A 13,640-nucleotide genomic window follows, 5' to 3' on the forward strand; every position below is an offset into this window, starting at 1 on the left:
CATTTTCTTTTCACCTCATGAGATTTTCAAAGGATGACCTTTTGACTTTGGTGGGTTTTACTAGTGATGTCAAGAGGTGATGATGCCCACAGAACAAGGAATGGAACTTATGCAACATAGCAAATAGATTGACTGCTTGGTACAAAATGAATAATAAAAATCCATTTCATATTTAATCTACATACACGAAATTGTATATACTAGTAATAGATGTTTGTTTGCTTTTTCATGGCCAGTACTGATACTGATGATTAGTAGTGAAGCTCGCCAATAGCCAGTATCTGGAACCAATATTCACATTCACTAAAAGGGAAAATATTATTATTAACAATTATTATTGTTGAAATTTCTTTAAGCGTAATGAACAACTTTTCAGATTTGTACAACGTTATTTTAATTTTTTATTAATTAAAAAAAAATCTTTGACGTTCAAGGAGTTCCCAAGATCATCAGCATGTCTTAAAAAGTTAAATAAAACTTAAAATAACTAAAAAGCATCCTATTGTTTTCTACAGTGAATAAGGTTTTCCGAAATTTCAATGAAATGTTAAAATTAATTTTCACTTAGCGTGATTTTAACTAAACACAAACAAACAAATAAAGTAAAAGAAGAAGAAGAAGGTGCACAGAGTTCCCAGGCCAAGCAGCATCTCTTTTAAATAACTAAATTTTTTTATAAATAGTTCCCTCAGGTAAACACAGCTTTAAATTGAGTTATTATCGGCTGCCTTTCTTTTCTTTTCTTTTTTTAAATAAATGCTGAATATAGGCGCAGTTCCAGCAAATTATCAGCCTACATCTTTAATTATAACTTTCATTCCAATCATTCCCTTTGCTGATAGGCTGGGAGACATTGAATGCTTCTAACCCATGTAGTAATGTGTGTGGCATTCATTTTTAAAGAACCTGCCAAAGACGGTTCCTTGCGTACACCAGTACGACCGTAATCTGATCAGAGTACCATCTCAGTGGATTCATTTGGTTTTATTTATTTCCCGCTTTTTCAGTGCCAGATTTTTCTTTATATCAAAAGTTCATTTTTTATCTACTATAAACAACTAGTTTGAGACATCAAAGGTGGAGAAAAAGTAGGCCAAAAGTGAGAGATAACCCACTGTGTGGCATTTTTAGAAATGGAGGCTCTCTGTGATCCACAGCGTCTATTTCGAAACCCTCAACTTAAGCGTTCTTGCTATTTGCGTGTCCAAACTCTCTGTTATAGTTCAGAATATTTGTCTTTCTGGCTGGCTTGGTTTCCCTGAATCGACATGCGTGGGTCTAAACACTGGCTTTGCGAGCAGAGCAGCGATGTGGAAATCTGGCTAAAATTAAATGGAATTTCAGCCCGTCTTTCTATATTTGTGCGTGGCTGGTTTTGTCACTATAAGAGGCCCTGACGCCACGTGGGAGTGTGTGCAGCGCGGCGACCCAGCGTGACGCCGCGGTGAGCGTGCGCGACTGCCAGCAGACGCAAAGAGAAAGTGTGGGAAACTGAAAAAAGAACACAAGAGGAAAAAATATCCAAGAGAGGAGTCAGACTAAAAATACGCTCTTCATGTTATGTAATGATATACTCAATGTCTGGACGAGGAATTGCTGGTCAGATGAAACACAGATGAATAGGTAACAGTTACAGGTTGGATGCGTTGCAGTTTTTAGTTGAAATAAGGATATTAGTACGAGTGCAAAAATAAGTTAACCACTGATATATAATAAATTGCTATGAGCAAAAATGTTTATCTTAACTTTGATAGCAAGTGACAAGAACCCTACTGTTTATTATATGAACCTTTTTGTTTTATATTCCCTTCATTAATAAGTTAATTTTGGCACACATTATTAAATGACATTAATTGTCTATAATTCATGTCAAAGGTTTATTTGGTCATCATGAGGAATCCAGGGACACTTGCCGACCGATTATTTGAACCCCTGCACTGCAGATGTCCACTAGAGCACAATACCACTCATGCAAAAAAGTTAGGCGCCATTGTTTTTGTTGGTCTCCTGTCCTCAGTTTTCTCATCTTAGGTTTCCCCCTACAAGTTATTCCCAACATATCATCGGCGGCGTCTATGTATGCATATGTGTGTGAGTGCGTGTGTGTGTCTGGAGCCACAAGATGGAGTGTGTGGTTAGCCACTGGTGTGTTCAGGGACTGAGGGTCTCTCTCTCTCTCTCTCTCTCTCTCTCTCTCTCTCTCTCTCTCTCTCTCTCTCTCTCTCTCTCTCTCTCTCTCTCTCTCTCTCTCTCTCTCTCAGTCATTTGGCCGCCTGTCCAGGTCATGTGACCACCATGTGTAAAGGATTTAGTCCACCACAATTCATACACTGGTGCTACATATCCGACCTGATTATTCCCATCACGTTCCAACGGAAAAAGCCAAAGTCTAATGCACCAAGGTTGTGTTATTTGGAATTTGACCAACACAAAACGAAGTAGTTTGAACTGCTGTCACTCACTATTGACATGCAAGAGCTGAGTCATTCTCACAAGAGCTCACTTCAGTGAGCATCAATGACTGACTGCACTGTTTGTATGTATGTTTGTTTGTTTGACACTGTAACAAATTAAGTGAATGTACAACTCTAGAAAAAAATCGAGACCACCACAATATGGTACTTAATTTATCTGATCTGAACGAGCAGCCGATTGGCGATATATATATACATATATATATAATTTATTTATTTATTTATTTTGCTTTGACGTGTAAGTCCAAACTTGCCACACGAGCACTGTGGTGGTAGCCAAGTGACTCAACTCCCTTCACAACAACAGGCAGAGTTTAGCAGCTATAAATAGTAAATATTCATCAAAAGAGAGTCTCCAAGCTGTTTAATGACACTCCCAGCAGAAGGTTAGTGCCAAACTAAACTAAACAAAGTCAACTACAGGTTGTGTGTTTGAAACAACTGCCTAGCCTCCGCAAGCATGCAACGGGAAACACTAGGCGCACTGGTAAACCATTAGCATCTATGTGGTGGTGTTGTTAGCCTTCAAGCAACAACAACCCAAACTGTACAGTACATTAGACATGTAGACAATATAGCAATACTCACAGGGAAATAGTCTTTATTCTTTGCAAACAACGATTCATAAGTGGAAAGCCGAGAGGAACAGATATGGTATATGTGCATGTCTGTATGGATGGATGTTTTACACTGCCCCCAGCTGGCCAAGGCTGACACACCAGAATGAGCAGGTGCATTTAGAAAGTGTGAGAAAAACATATTTTTCATTATTTTTAAATTCCATTTGCCATTACTTAACGTTTTTATAAAATATGTTATTATGAAGTACTATTTTTTCATATTTAAAAAAAACATTGCAATTATTTTTTTTTGCCAGGGGAAGCTGGAACTATCCATCCATCCATCCATTTTCTTAACCGCTTATCCTCACAAGGGTCGCGGGAGGCACTGGAGCTTATCCCAGCTGGGCAGTAGGCGGGGTACACCCTGAACTGGTTGCCAGCCAATCGCAGGGCACTAAACAAAACCCAAAAAAATAATAATACAATTTGAATTTTTTTAATAATCATTTTATTTATTGATTTAGTTTTAAAGAAAAGATTATTAAAAAGTAGGGGATCCAGGCAATCGCCAATTTTTTGTGTGATGTGAGATATGGCTGACCAGGGATGAGGAGGGAGGGATGTGTACATGTAGGGGCGACGTGAGAGTGAGAGAGGGAAGAGTCACAGGAAATAGAGGAAATCCCGACAGTAAACATCCTGTTGGAGGAAACCCCTCTGACACCACAACAGGTGTTTCGCTCTCCCTCATACATTACAGATAATTAACTCATTTGCTGCCATTAACGGCTATAGACGTCAAAAGTTTATTTGAACTATTTCTATTAGTTTAAATTTTTTTCCCACTTTTGTTAACAAGAGTATGAAAACCTAGACATTTTTTTATAGTTCATTTAGAACAGATATAAAATGTGTGATTAATTGTGAGTTAACTAGTGAAGTCATGCGATTAATTATGATTAAAAATTTTAATCGCCTGACGCCCCTAATTTTTTAATAATATTTTCTTTAAAAAAAAAAAGAAAAAGAAAAATGAAAAGATTATTAAAAATGTAAAAAAAAATTTTTTAATTACTTAAAAAAAAAACTAAGAAAAGGTTACTACAAATTAGGGGCGTCATGCGATTAAAATGGTTCGTAATTAATCGCATGACTTTACTAGTTAACTCATGATTAATCACAAATGTTATATCTGTTCTAAATGTACAGTATTTTTTTCATACTCTGGTTAACAAAAGTGGGGAAAAAATTAAACTAATAGAAATAGTTCAAATAAATGTTTGACGTCTATAGCTGTCAATGGCAGTGAATGAGTTAAAAGGCACACATATACTGTAGTAAACATCACATTGCAGTGCAACTCCAAGTGAATCACACTGCAGCTAGGAAGCAACAACTGTCAATCATTGGCAAATTGGACCAACAAGAGGTAGTAAGTCAAATACAATTAGCAAGACAATTCCTTCCAAGGAACTGTTTTGCACTTGGTGGCCACAGATCATTTCCCGTTATTCATCATCCTGGCTGATTCCTGCCGAGTTTGCCCTTTCTCGCTGTGCCCTTTCAACTCGTATACTGACAAGAGTGAAACAAATTGAAATTTGTGGTTTCCAAAATAAAACCCGTATGTATCACTTTGACTGAAAGCAAACTTCTCAGACTCTCAATCAAAATCCAAAACAACAGTTTTACTTAAATAGTATTTTCACTTCAAACTAAAGGTTTTCGTGCCACATGGCTATGTGACAAAATACCAATTTGATCGTGGATCTCTTTCAGCCAAAATGTTGGTTTTAAGTGGGTACATTACTATTGTGTGCTCGTACTTTATATAGCTACCTGTGGTTACTGGTACGATGAACAAACTGCTTTACAGGCTACTTTTGTATTTTGCAAGGAAACATAAACGCACAAAACAAAAGAAGAACAAAAGTAATAATTTTGGATAAAGTAAGGAAAAAGAAAGACAGTAAGGTAAGTCAGAAATGGAAAATCAAATTAGGAAAAAAATCAATGATGGAGCAGGAACATTGGTTCGCACATTTACATAATGGTTCTAGGTTCTTGGTTTGAATCTCTACTTGTGTTGCAAACAGGGATCCCAGCATGAAAAAAAAAGGAATAATAATAATAATAACAATACCATTTTCATACCTTTACCTTTTTTTTACACAGGCGTATGTGTATTCCGCCAAATTGTATGACAGCAACAACACAACTTCTATGGTGAATTAAGTTCTTGTTAGCACACATTTGTTGTCACTTCATGTCACTGCGCTTGCTCCTTATCGCCTTTCTGTAGTCCCACTCCTACGTTAAGGCTAGCAGCGACCGGACTAGCCAAGGCTAACCACCGATTCATGCCCTTTATCCAGCCTCTGTTAACCTTGCTCTGCAAAATGAATTCTCGCGGTATTTGTGAGTTCACAAACTCCGGAGATACATCTTGTACCGATTTGTACTGATTTCCACAGGTGGTTCGGACCAATCACAGAGCGACATTGTGTTTGGGGCGTGATATGCAGCTGTGACGAAACCAGGAAGCCAGCGCCGACGCCGGGGCAAATAAACAAACCGTACCTTACATGGACGAATGGACGCTTTGATTAATTCTGTTCTCGCAGAATGGGCTCTTTTCACAAATCCACTACTTCCTGAACTCAGTACCACTCCCTCATTTCCTGTCTTTCATGATTGGACAAACTGATTAATCCAGGAGCGCCTGACCTCAGTAACCACGACGACAATGGCCAGACACACCGTTCCCTTGTTGAACGTTGAACAGCGAGAGGCGCATCGTTCATTTTTAGCTTGAAAAGATCGCGTTGGAGCAGGGAAACATCCAAAACCTGCAGGAATCCGGCCCTCGGGGACCGAGTTTGGAGAACACCACTGCTCTGTAGGTAGGTGGTAGCCCAGCACTGCAGCGTACTAGCCCAGGCCATCGAGACAGTTAATGTTGAACCTTGCTCAATCAGAACAAATTCTGCTGTTGTTTTTACTTAAAAACAGCGGAATAGCAGATGTCTGGCGTCCGTGAAGGAATGTAATGAAGAAGAAAAGGAGGAAAAAGACGGAGGATATGTTGGAAGGGAAGAATGGAATCAATGACAGAAAAAGTAAGAAACTAATTAGAAATTAAAAACAATGTAAGAAACAGCAGTCAAATGAGTCCATGATGTAATGATGATGTCTAAGTGCAGAAATTAATATATATATATTTCCCCCCAATGAATACTAGTCTAAAACAAATCAACGTTTGGTTCCATTAAAAAAAAAAAAAAAAAAAAAAATATATATATATATATATATATATATATATATATATATATATATATATAGTATCAGGGCAGTCCATTAGTGCAACAACTGAGCCAACTTCCATTTCCAAAATGGCTGAAGTCAGTTGTGTTTTAGATTGGGTGCCTGTGCATCTGCATGTTCAGTGAATGCTTTTATCATTTTTAATGAAATATTAGATTTCACAGATGCTTTGAATAAACGAAAATCTGAGGAAAGCCACACTTTCATTAAATATGAGCATCCAGAAGAAGTAATCATTGCCATATAAATCACCAGATTATAAATCTGTCCAATTTTATTGCAGCTATAAAACTTTAAATCATTCTGCAAAAAAAAAAAAAAAACATTGTGTTGGCCCACTCTAGTTCTCACTTGCTCCGTAGTTTATATTGCACCATGCAACCAGCCGTTTGCCAGAGAACACCAGAATTGGAAGTCACCAAGTTGCGGGTAGCATTTTGCTGCCTGCAACATCGTCCAGCGTGAATGGTTGTGTAGTGGGTCAACTACTCTGTAACAGTCTACAGCAGCACATATCTTTGGCGGGCCAGAAGTACCCAAGTGCTGTGAATCGAATCAAGCACCACAGGGACGTCATGTATTGTTGCATCTACAGCTGCCATGTCGTCGCACTGCAGCTTCTCTGGAACTCACTGTTGCCTTGATCCAGGCCTGGGAAAAAGACACCGTCTGACAACAGCTGTTCTAAAGAATGCGTATCGCTGGCATATCGGGCCGAAACCTCATAAATCACAATTAGGTCCATTTCATATTTTTTTCAAAAATCTATAGGCTGCTATTGGTCAGACCACTAATTAAAAAAAAAACAAAAACAAATTATTGTACAATCTTAAGTGTTGAAAACGGTTTGCTCTCTTTGATGATGCAATGTGCAAGTTCTTAGAATGTGGAAGACAGGCAGAGTACCCGAAGAAACCCCGCGCCTGCTGGACGAAGATTCTCTATTTAACCTGTTTACATTAATGAGGTAACGTTGGCTTGCAAGTGCTTTGCCTTGATGTTGTGTACTTGCACACTTTGTCCAACAGATGACGGCAGCTGACAATCACACACGATGCTGCTTTAGTTTAGCAACTATGATGAGCAGAGAGCGTTCAATCAAGTTCAAATCTTGGTTCAATCTTTCATCTGTTGATTTTTTTTTTTTTTTTTGTGCATGTTCTCTCTCTGCTTCTGTGTTACTGTCAGAACAATAAATTCTTTTTATCTTATTGTTGTACTTTTCAGAAGTGCAGGACTCAAAAGCATCATACTGCGTTTAATTGTTTTGTGGCATGGGTGGGTAAAAAAATAACTGAAATACTTTTTGACATTTGAAACACGTCACACGTGACAAATATAAATGTCACCCAATGTTCTAAAAATCAAAAAAATAAAATGGAACATATGAGAATCTCCATCTGAGTACAAAAAAAAAAGAGTTGTTAAAACGGAATATTTTAGTGTGTGTGAGGGGAGAAATAGTCTTTCTTGGTCATCCATCTTCTCCTTCTCATTAATATCATAATGAGACAGGTACCATTTTTGGACACAAGTAATTCATCCTCACTGCTGTGGCTAAATAATTAAAACAGCGGTGGCAATGTTCCGGGAGAAGGCCAAAGGCTATGTCGGAACTTCAGGCAGCATAATGTATATTTAGAAACTGTCAATGAAAAAGCAACTTACAGGAGTATACCATTGTTGTGTGATGGTCTTATGAGTCCAATTTCAGATTGTTTCCATTTTTCCCTTTACCGTTGTTTGTTCTGTTCACAGTAAGTACCAATAACCCATGAATGTATACAATGCAGAGAGGGCTGTGAAAAGAGAGATTTACCCCTTCTGGTGCTAAATCTGTCTTACAACAGTTGTGTTTTTATGAAGTACTGCACTTGGCTATAAAACTGTTTTTATTTCTCCTGTGAAAATAGAAATGGGACTTCAGCCTTGATAGACAGAGTTGACTAATAACAGTCGTATATTTCTTTATCAATCATTTTTTCCTGTGAGGTAGCACAATGGGCGAGTGGTTCACACCTTTGCCTCACAGTCTGGAGATTCTGATTCAATTCCCCATTGAAACATCCCTATGTGGTGTTGGCATTTTCTCCGCGTGCTTTGTGTGGGTTTTCTCTGCTTTCTCAAACATCTTGTTTTGCACGAGACAATGGCTACTTTTAAAGTTGACGTAGAAGCCTTGATTGAGAGTGCAGAGATTATCGTGTGGAAGAACAGCTTGCATGGAAGAAAAGGGATATGACACTTCAACATGCTGAGAGAAACCTCTGCTAAAAACGTTTGCACAGCTATATATGACAGAATAAAGGCCTATAGGATCAAATAAGAGTGACTGGACAAACCAAGATAGGCACATAACAACTGCATAGCAACTGACCACATTATCACATGATAAAGCACATAGTAACTCCATAAAACTTGGCAAACTAAGAGTGGCTAATATGGCTAAAACATCATCATCATAAGGGTCATAGTAACTGCATAAGCATAATACATCCATACCACAATGACCCAGTCCTGCATAAGCATAACAACTTCATAAACATAATACATCCATGCCACAATAACTCGAAACCACATAAGCGTAATACATCCATGACACAATGACCCAGACACGCACACGCATAATAACTGCATAAGCATAATACACCAACATCAACACAATTACCCCATGACCCAACCCAAAACACAATCATCATTGCTTCCCAAATGAATGTCAGAGTGTCAGTTGTAAAGGTTCATGTTTAATGCCTTCACTCCTTTTTTTCGGACAATGTTATCTTCAGGCTTGTGTCGTCATCAACATTTTTGCGTACGTCTCCTTTTCGCAACTCTTCAAGCTGTTAATAAAGGAGCAAGAGTAGCTTTATTTATGGTGCGCAGTATGGAAAAGAAGAAGTGTGCACTTTATTATGGGATCAGTGCTCAATCAATCAATCACCCCCCCCCCCCTGAAGGAAACATCAATCAGACTTTGAGTGATGGATTTACTTGACATTTGAGGTGGTATGGGCTTGCAAGTATTGGATATAGTGAGAGATTCAAGCATATTTGAAGAGCAACATTAACTGAGTTAAACTCAAGTACATAAAATAAAAGTACAGTACACAAAAAAACGGGATCAAACATGCTCACAACAGATTTTGGCAAGGCAGCACACATCGTTTAATGAGATATTTTATTTTTTTAAGTCAACCCCCATAAGGAAAGAAATAAGCCCTTACCTTGTTTTTACGTTGATAGATCTTTTTACATCACATGTGGCCTTTATTTGTAGATGAGAAAAAACACAGTGGTCACCGCAACATCTAGAAATGAAAAACGTGACATCATCATCAACCAGTTTACTCAATGAATCTTCCAAATGACTTCCAAACTACCTCAAATGAGCAACATTCTCAGACTGATTTTTGCATATTTTCATACATAAAGTAAAGTTCACTATTAGCATAGATGCCGTTGGGCTCATATATGATGAACTATGTTTACACGATGCTTGCCGCCTCCAGACAGTAAGAGCTTGGTGGTGTTACTCATTTAAATACGCTAAATATTTTAGTGAGACTTAGAAAGCCTGGTTCACATGCCAAGATTTTAAAATGGTCGGCCAACTTCTAAACTGTGAGAGACCCTACACGTAATGAGGAAAAGTCACGGGAGTAACAGTTTTGACCCCTGGGGGACACCCCAGGGGTCAGTGTTGGGGCCAAAAATGTTTATGTTGTATATTAATGATTTGTGCAATGTGTCTCATTTATTGAAGTTTGTGTTATTTGCAGATGACACAACTATTTTAATTTCTGGTGAGAAAATGCAGCTTATTTTGGATACAATTACCTCCGAATTTAAGAAAGTAAAAACATGGCTTGATAAAAACAAGTTGTCAACAAATTTAAACAAGACAAAATGAGTTGTGTTTGGTAATGTTAAAATAGGGACCTGCGCAAGTCTGCGAATTAAAGGTGTAGATATAAAAAGAATAAATGAGATTAAATTCCTGGGGGTAATTGTTGATAATAAAATCTGCTGGAAAGCACACATTAAACACATAAACATTGAAGAGTTTCTGTGCATCTGTATGTGGAGTGAACATTTGGAACAGGCTGAGTACTGATTTACAACAATGTCCAAACATAGACCAGTTCAAAAGGAAATATAAAATCAACATTTTTGAAAAGTATAGGGAAGAAGAAGTGCTTTTCAATGAAAAGGAACATTGGTTGATGTTGTTATTATTAGTCGTAGTATTATTATTAGTATTGTCACTATTGCAAAAAAATGTTTTATTTGTAAAAGTATGACAATATATGCATAAGGCACACTGTTTAATGTGTTCACTATTAATAATTACTATAATAACCTCTGTTATTAATAATCAATATATATTAGTTGTATGCTAGCATTTTTTGGGGTTTACTACACATACCTATTTATTGTGTTACGTATGTTAAAAGGGGTAGGACCTGATAAGTTTATGCTTCTTCCTACTCCTTTTCGAACATGCACGTGTAAATGTGTAGCTCATGATTGCGTGAAACACTGCGAAATGTTCTTATGTTGCTTTCGTTGCTTTAATGTTGTGTTTGTTGTTTTATATGTTTTGTATATTTTGTCTTTGCACATGTACTTTTGTAATCAGTCAGTTTTTTCTTTATATACAAAAAACTGTCGTAATCCCTCATCATTATTTGACCCGACAGGAAAATAAGGGCAACAGCCATTGTGCCACAATAGTGCCTTCTGTACATTATACAATTCTTAAAACATGTGTGGGTGAAAAATATGGTTATTTTAACACTCAAACTTGCATAATGCCCCTTTAAGGTTAAGGTAAGGGGCTAGGAAATGCATTATGTCGTAGAAGCAATGAATCTACTAACATAGATAATAAAAAATTTACTGTTGGAATTTTTATAGATTTAAAAAAAAACATTTGATAAGATAGATCATTCTATACTAATGAATAAATTAGAAAGATATGGCATAAGAGGTATGGCATATAAATGAATGAAAAGTTATTTGGATAATAGATATCAGTAATTACAATTTAACAATACTCAATCAAAACACTTGAAGATTACTCATGGAGTCCCCCAAGGGTCTGTGCTAGGCCCCAAATTATTTATATTGTATAAAAATGATATCTGTTGTATCTCAAAAATATTCAAAAGTGGCTTATTTGCCAATGACACAACTCTCTACTGTTCAGGAGACCCTTTGTTTTGGACTTTACCTCGGCTTCCTCGCTCTGCCTCCCCACACTTGGTTCCAAAACCACAGCCAACTGTGACAAAAATATACAAAACCAACTCATTCTCTATTTATTAAATCAAATACAATGAAATTCTACGAATTAGTTGAATTTAAAATAGCACAAATAATGTATAAAGTACACAACAATCTACTCTGCCACAGTACTCAGAAGCTGTTTGAAATTAGAGAGTTCTTATAACATAAGGGATACAAGTGTTAAAATGTTTTTTAAACAAAAACAAATATTAAGCAAAGGTGTGTTTCTGTAAAAGGTGTTAATTTGTGGAATGATTTTGAAACTGACCTAAAAAAAGATGTGAGTCACTTGCTGAATGTAAAAAATTGTTTCAAAGCAAAGTTTTAAAAAAATACTTACATCAGTCATGAGCTGTTAAAAATGTATATATGCTGTAATTTTTTTGGATGTATCGGTATGAGTGTAATGACAATTGTATATAAATGTATTATGGTATATGTCTATTCATTTCATGTACACGTCGCTGGCAAATGTGCGTATGTTAAAGTGCACTTGTATATCTGTATTTCCTTTTGTTGAAATACATTATCTTATTATTTTATTAACATAAAACGAATAAGGGGTAGGACTAGATACGTTTTTAACTTCCTCCTACCCCTTTTGAACATATAAACTCTTTTCTTTCCTCCTATTTTTACATTTATTTTTTTGCTTCAATTTATATTTTAGACTTGTAATGTGTTTTCTTTGTGTTTACATGTTCAATAAAGACCCAAACCAAGAAGATGTCCCCACTAAGATACAAAGACCAACATGTGCATGTGCGTGCGCACTAGAGTTGAGTGAGTAGTTGTACATTGCAGCTATCACATCGACTTTGTATTGTTTAGTCACACAATTGATACGTGTTGTACATACGTTTTAAAAATGAGGTGTGGACTGAGCTCACTCCAGATATGTAAACGACCAAATACAACTACATTTCATAAAATAATTGTCTTTGGAGGAAGAACAACTCAACATGTCTTGATGAGTTCATCAAGTTTGGAGCGACTGAATGCTGAATTGCTGAGGGCAGGCCGTCAACTCAGCCACATCAGCCTGGGTGGCTTTTCAAACTCGTAAATTCATGTTCTTTATTATCTTGGTTCTTCCGCAGCTTTTACAGAATTAACTTGGCGCAAACCAATTTAGCAAATCATCAGGAATATCTGGATAAACTCCAGGGGGGGGGGGGGGGGGGGGGGACTTCTGTAAATGGAAAAACCAAACATCCAACCCTTCAAGTAATTTCAAGGATTTCTCTCTTTTTTCCCCCCAGCTATGTTCTTCAGCTGCAGTACCACTTTTGATATGTTGGAAAATCTGACAGAACCAAAACTGCTCTTTATAACTCTTTGACAGGACTGGATACATTCATCCAGGTTGCACCAGGGATTTGTGGCCCAATGTACGACTCTGGGCCCCACCACTTGAGTCCCTGTCAGTCATGGGCCACATATAGTGATCCTAATTGGATAAAGGAAAATTTAGCAAAACAGTCAGACTGGTTTTGCAAAAATAGACAGTACTTGTAATTACAGTATATATAAAGTTTATCCAAGGTTTTTATAACTCTCTGACAGGACTGGATACATTAATCCAGGTTGCACACTGTCATGTGGCATTCCGCAGGGTTTGATGCTCAGCCCAGTTCTCTTCATCTTATACAGTACATGCTCCCCTTTTGCTTGTGTCATTGGCTGACATGGAACATCCTTCTCTTGTGGTGCTAACAAAGTCCTGATGTGAATCTGCAAATCCATCACATGCATCATCTAACCCTGGGCCTCTGCTTGCTTACTCTACTGTACAGTAAATTCTGTAGCGTAAAATTTTCTCTAAACAGAGTCTATTTGGTCTCACTCTATGCAGAGTAAAAATTTACACTTGGAAGAGAGTAAAATATTCAGAGTAAATTTTACTCAAAGTCTTTTTAGTGTGTACAAAATAATTTGCCTATCCCATGGGGGGAAAACTATTAAAGATTTTTCATTTAGAAATTCTAGG

The sequence above is a fragment of the Leptonotus elevatus genome, chromosome 2, assembly GCF_054856555.1.
Source record: "Leptonotus elevatus isolate MCC_2025b chromosome 2, RoL_Lele_1.0, whole genome shotgun sequence".
NCBI classification, from domain to species: Eukaryota; Metazoa; Chordata; class Actinopteri; order Syngnathiformes; family Syngnathidae; genus Leptonotus; species Leptonotus elevatus.